This window comes from Haliotis asinina, chromosome 9 (genome assembly GCF_037392515.1).
Source record: "Haliotis asinina isolate JCU_RB_2024 chromosome 9, JCU_Hal_asi_v2, whole genome shotgun sequence".
NCBI lineage: Eukaryota > Metazoa > Mollusca > Gastropoda > Lepetellida > Haliotidae > Haliotis > Haliotis asinina.
Window position 1 is genome coordinate 34,531,764 of NC_090288.1, and position 5,967 is coordinate 34,537,730.

Consider the following 5,967-nt stretch of genomic DNA (forward strand, 5'->3'; position numbering starts at 1 on the left):
TTGCTGTAACGTATCTGTTACAATTCAGACCTTGAGTAAGGTTATAACCTAAATTTTAGGGATTAATTACTCGTTCAATGTGATAATAAAACCAATAATAATATTGTTGAAAAGGACCAACAATAACTGCGTCATGTGTTCCAAATAATCAACCAGGTTTAAGGTCTCATAATCCACAATATTTCTGTGCCTGGAAACAAAACCATAACATCACTCAAAGACCCACAAGCAGTGCTGTGGACCGTATGCTATCTTTCTAAAGTGCAGGTCTTCTCAGGTCAGATTATACAATGCCATTTAGAGTGGTGAATGTAACATATGTCATGTTTGGGAATACACTTACTTAGTAAAGTACAAATGCTAGTACTATTTGTGTGGCTGCGTCCCATACGGCACCTAAGTCAGGCACCTAATCGGCAGCCGCCTAACCCGCTAATCCACCGCGACTTCCGAATCCCGTTTGGGACTCAACCCAAACACTCTACTAGAATTTGTACTTTAGTAAGAAAGAGTAAGTGTAAGGAAGTGTAATCCAAAATAGGACATATGTTACGTTCTTAGGTGTACTTAAGATAGATCATCTCCTGACATAATACACAGGAGATACTAAGTTCTACGCACAAGATACTAAGTCCTACAAAGGAGATACTAAGTCCTACGTGGGAGACAGTGTGACTAGGTAGGAGATACTAAGTCCTACATGGGAGATAATAAGTCCTACGCAGGAGATAGTATGTAGCACATACTAAGTCTTACATAGGAAACACTAAGTCCCACGTAGCAGATACTAAGTCCCACGGACGACACATTATATCTACGTAGGAGATAATGAGACTAAAACAATTATCACTTTGGCCCTACTACGCCTCCGTACATACGAACCGATACATTACAAGCATAGGAAAAATGTCATGTTTCTCTTGTCGTAAAATGTAGCCAATCAATATTCAAGTTGAAATCATATTAGAAGTACAAACCATCAGGGCTGGAAAATTAACTTATCTCGATTTTTTAATGTACCTGCAACGTAACAACTGTAAAGTCTCCGAAGACATGACTGGAAGATGGAACCTTGTCAATATCTGGTCGAATCGGCGACATTAACCATGTGATTTTGTGAGGTAATTGATCTGACATAAAGACGCCAAAGATTTTCTTCATTCTCCGGAAACTGTGCTACATATTCTAGAAACTGTGCTACATATTCTAGAAACTGTGCTACACATTCTAGAAACTGTGCTACATATTCTAGACCTGCATAGGCTGCATCGTTGTTTACATTGGACAATAATGTTGTCCAGGGACTATGAGACAAACTACATTGCAGGGAGGGCTAGGTAGTAGGGAAAACAACGTGGTTCAAGGACTGTGAGGCAAGACTAGATTGAAGAGAGGGCCAGGCAATAGGGAACAAGATGTGGTTCAGGAGATTCTGGACAGGCTACATGGAAGGGAGGGTTAGACAGTAGGGAAAATAATGTGCTTCAGGAGCTTTGAGACAGATCACACTGAAGGGGGGACTAGGCAGTAGGGAAAATAATGTGCTTCAGCAGCTGTGAGACAGATCACATTGAAGGGAGGACTAAGGAGTAGGAAAAACAATGTGATTCAGGGACTGGGAGACAGATCACACTGAAAGGGAGGGCTAGGCAGCAGGGAAAACAATGTGGTTCAGGGACTGGGAGACGGGATGCAAAGACAGGTGGGGTCTTTTTGCAGAATGACGATATTAAATGAAAGCCATCTGAAATTATATGACGTATTAATGAATACGGGGAAACCATCCTTACGTTCTTTGTGAACCAGTGCTCATCAACGTTTGGCTCGCTTGGTTGCATTTCAACCACTGGCGTCTCACTGAAGTTCTCGCCCCCGTGAAGCCTCACGGCGGGAACACAGCGTCGAGACTCCCGCTGCCTACTAAATATGCCATGTCAAGTTGTCAGAATTACGGCATCTCATAACAAAGATGTCACATGACCTGTTACCTTTCAAGAAACCATTTGGGGAGGATAATAGATCGATGGATGTCTTCTCGTCCAGCCGCGACCCTTCTGCAATGGCAAAAAAACCATGTGATTCATCAGAATGTGTGGACTTTCGTAAATGCTACAAAACATCATCATCATCATCTCTGTAATTACATCATCATCATTAATATTGCCATGCATAAGCAGCAACGGCATTGTCGTCATCATCATCGTCATCATCATCATCAGCAGCAGCATTGCCATCGTCTCATGATCATGGTTCCTGTCGTCATCAACATCATCACAATCATCATCATCATCATATTTGCTTTTGGCCTCATTACCATCATTATCATTGCCTTACCATCATCGCCATCATCATCATCAGTGCTATCATTATAATCATCATCATCGTCGTCGTCGTCGTGACATCAACATTATCATCATTCCCATCATCAAAATGGTTACCATTGTCATCATCATCATCATCATCATCATCATCACAATCATCATCAGTGCTATCATTATAATCATCATCATCGTCGTCGTCGTCGTCATTACATCAACATTATCATTATTGCCATCATCAAAATGGTTACCGTTGTCATCATCATCATCATCATCATCATCATCACTATCATCAACGTGCTTGCCGTCGTCATCATTAGTATTGCCAATAGCATCATTGTCATCATTACCATCATCATGACTGCTGTCATCGTCATCATCAGTATTGCCAATAGCATCATTGTCATCATTACCATCATCATGACTGCTGTCATCGTCATCATCAGTATTGCCAATAGCATCATTGTCATCATTACCATCATCATGACTGCTGTCGTCGTCATCATCAGTATTGCCAATAGCATCATTGTCATCATTACCATCATCATCACTGCTGTCGTCGTCATCATTAGTATTGCCAATAGCATCATTGTCATCATTACCATCATCATGACTGCTGTCGTCATCATCAGTATTGCCAATAGCATCATTGTCATCATAACCATCATCATGATTGCTGTCGTCGTCATCATCAGTATTGCCAATAGCATCATTGTCATCATTACCATCATCATGACTGCTGTCGTCGTCGTCATCAGTATTGCCAATAGCATCATTGTCATCATTACCATCATCATGACTGCTGTCGTCGTCGTCATCAGTATTGCCAATAGCATCATTGTCATCATTACCATCATCATGACTGCTGTCGTCGTCATCATCAGTATTGCCAATAGCATCATTGTCATCATTACCATCATCATGACTGCTGTCGTCATCATTAGTATTGCCAATAGCATCATTGTCATCATTACCATCATCATGACTGCTGTCGTCGTCATCATCAGTATTGCCAATAGCATCATTGTCATCATTACCATCATCATGACTGCTGTCGTCGTCATCATCAGTATTGCCAATAGCATCATTGTCATCATTACCATCATCATGACTGCTGTCGTCGTCATCAGTATTGCCAATAGCATCATTGTCATCATTACCATCATCATGACTGCTGTCGTCGTCATCATCAGTATTGCCAATAGCATCATTGTCATCATTACCATCATCATGACTGCTGTCATCGTCATCATCAGTATTGCCAATAGCATCATTGTCATCATTACCATCATCATGACTGCTGTCGTCGTCATCATCAGTATTGCCAATAGCATCATTGTCATCATTACCATCATCACGACTGCTGTCATCGTCATCATCAGTATTGCCAATAGCATCATTGTCATCATTACCATCATCATGACTGCTGTCATCGTCATCATCAGTATTGCCAATAGCATCATTGTCATCATTACCATCATCATGACTGCTGTCGTCGTCATCATCAGTATTGCCAATAGCATCATTGTCATCATTACCATCATCATGACTGCTGTCGTCGTCATCATTAGTATTGCCAATAGCATCATTGTCATCATTACCATCATCATGACTGCTGTCGTCATCATCAGTATTGCCAATAGCATCATTGTCATCATTACCATCATCATGATTGCTGTCGTCGTCATCATCAGTATTGCCAATAGCATCATTGTCATCATTACCATCATCATGACTGCTGTCGTCGTCGTCATCAGTATTGCCAATAGCATCATTGTCATCATTACCATCATCATGACTGCTGTCGTCGTCGTCATCAGTATTGCCAATAGCATCATTGTCATCATTACCATCATCATGACTGCTGTCGTCGTCGTCATCAGTATTGCCAATAGCATCATTGTCATCATTACCATCATCATGACTGCTGTCGTCGTCATCATCAGTATTGCCAATAGCATCATTGTCATCATTACCATCATCATGACTGCTGTCGTCGTCATCATCAGTATTGCCAATAGCATCATTGTCATCATTACCATCATCATGACTGCTGTCGTCGTCATCAGTATTGCCAATAGCATCATTGTCATCATTACCATCATCATGACTGCTGTCGTCGTCATCAGCATTGCCAATAGCATCATTGTCATCATTACCATCATCATGACTGCTGTCGTCGTCATCAGCATTGCCAATAGCATCATTGTCATCATTACCATCATCATCACTGCTGTCGTCGTCATCATTAGTATTGCCAATAGCATCATTGTCATCATTACCATCATCATGACTGCTGTCATCGTCATCATCAGTATTGCCAATAGCATCATTGTCATCATTACCATCATCATGACTGCTGTCATCGTCATCATCAGTATTGCCAATAGCATCATTGTCATCATTACCATCATCATGACTGCTGTCGTCGTCATCATCAGTATTGCCAATAGCATCATTGTCATCATTACCATCATCATCACTGCTGTCGTCGTCATCATTAGTATTGCCAATAGCATCATTGTCATCATTACCATCATCATGACTGCTGTCGTCATCATCAGTATTGCCAATAGCATCATTGTCATCATAACCATCATCATGATTGCTGTCGTCGTCATCATCAGTATTGCCAATAGCATCATTGTCATCATTACCATCATCATGACTGCTGTCGTCGTCGTCATCAGTATTGCCAATAGCATCATTGTCATCATTACCATCATCATGACTGCTGTCGTCGTCGTCATCAGTATTGCCAATAGCATCATTGTCATCATTACCATCATCATGACTGCTGTCGTCGTCATCATCAGTATTGCCAATAGCATCATTGTCATCATTACCATCATCATGACTGCTGTCGTCATCATTAGTATTGCCAATAGCATCATTGTCATCATTACCATCATCATGACTGCTGTCGTCGTCATCATCAGTATTGCCAATAGCATCATTGTCATCATTACCATCATCATGACTGCTGTCGTCGTCATCATCAGTATTGCCAATAGCATCATTGTCATCATTACCATCATCATGACTGCTGTCGTCGTCATCAGTATTGCCAATAGCATCATTGTCATCATTACCATCATCATGACTGCTGTCGTCGTCATCATCAGTATTGCCAATAGCATCATTGTCATCATTACCATCATCATGACTGCTGTCGTCGTCATCATCAGTATTGCCAATAGCATCATTGTCATCATTACCATCATCATGACTGCTGTCGTCGTCATCATCAGTATTGCCAATAGCATCATTGTCATCATTACCATCATCATGACTGCTGTCGTCGTCATCATCAGTATTGCCAATAGCATCATTGTCATCATTACCATCATCATGACTGCTGTCGTCGTCATCATTAGTATTGCCAATAGCATCATTGTCATCATTACCATCATCATGACTGCTGTCGTCATCATCAGTATTGCCAATAGCATCATTGTCATCATTACCATCATCATGATTGCTGTCGTCGTCATCATCAGTATTGCCAATAGCATCATTGTCATCATTACCATCATCATGACTGCTGTCGTCGTCGTCATCAGTATTGCCAATAGCATCATTGTCATCATTACCATCATCATGACTGCTGTCGTCGTCGTCATCAGTATTGCCAATAGCATCATTGTCA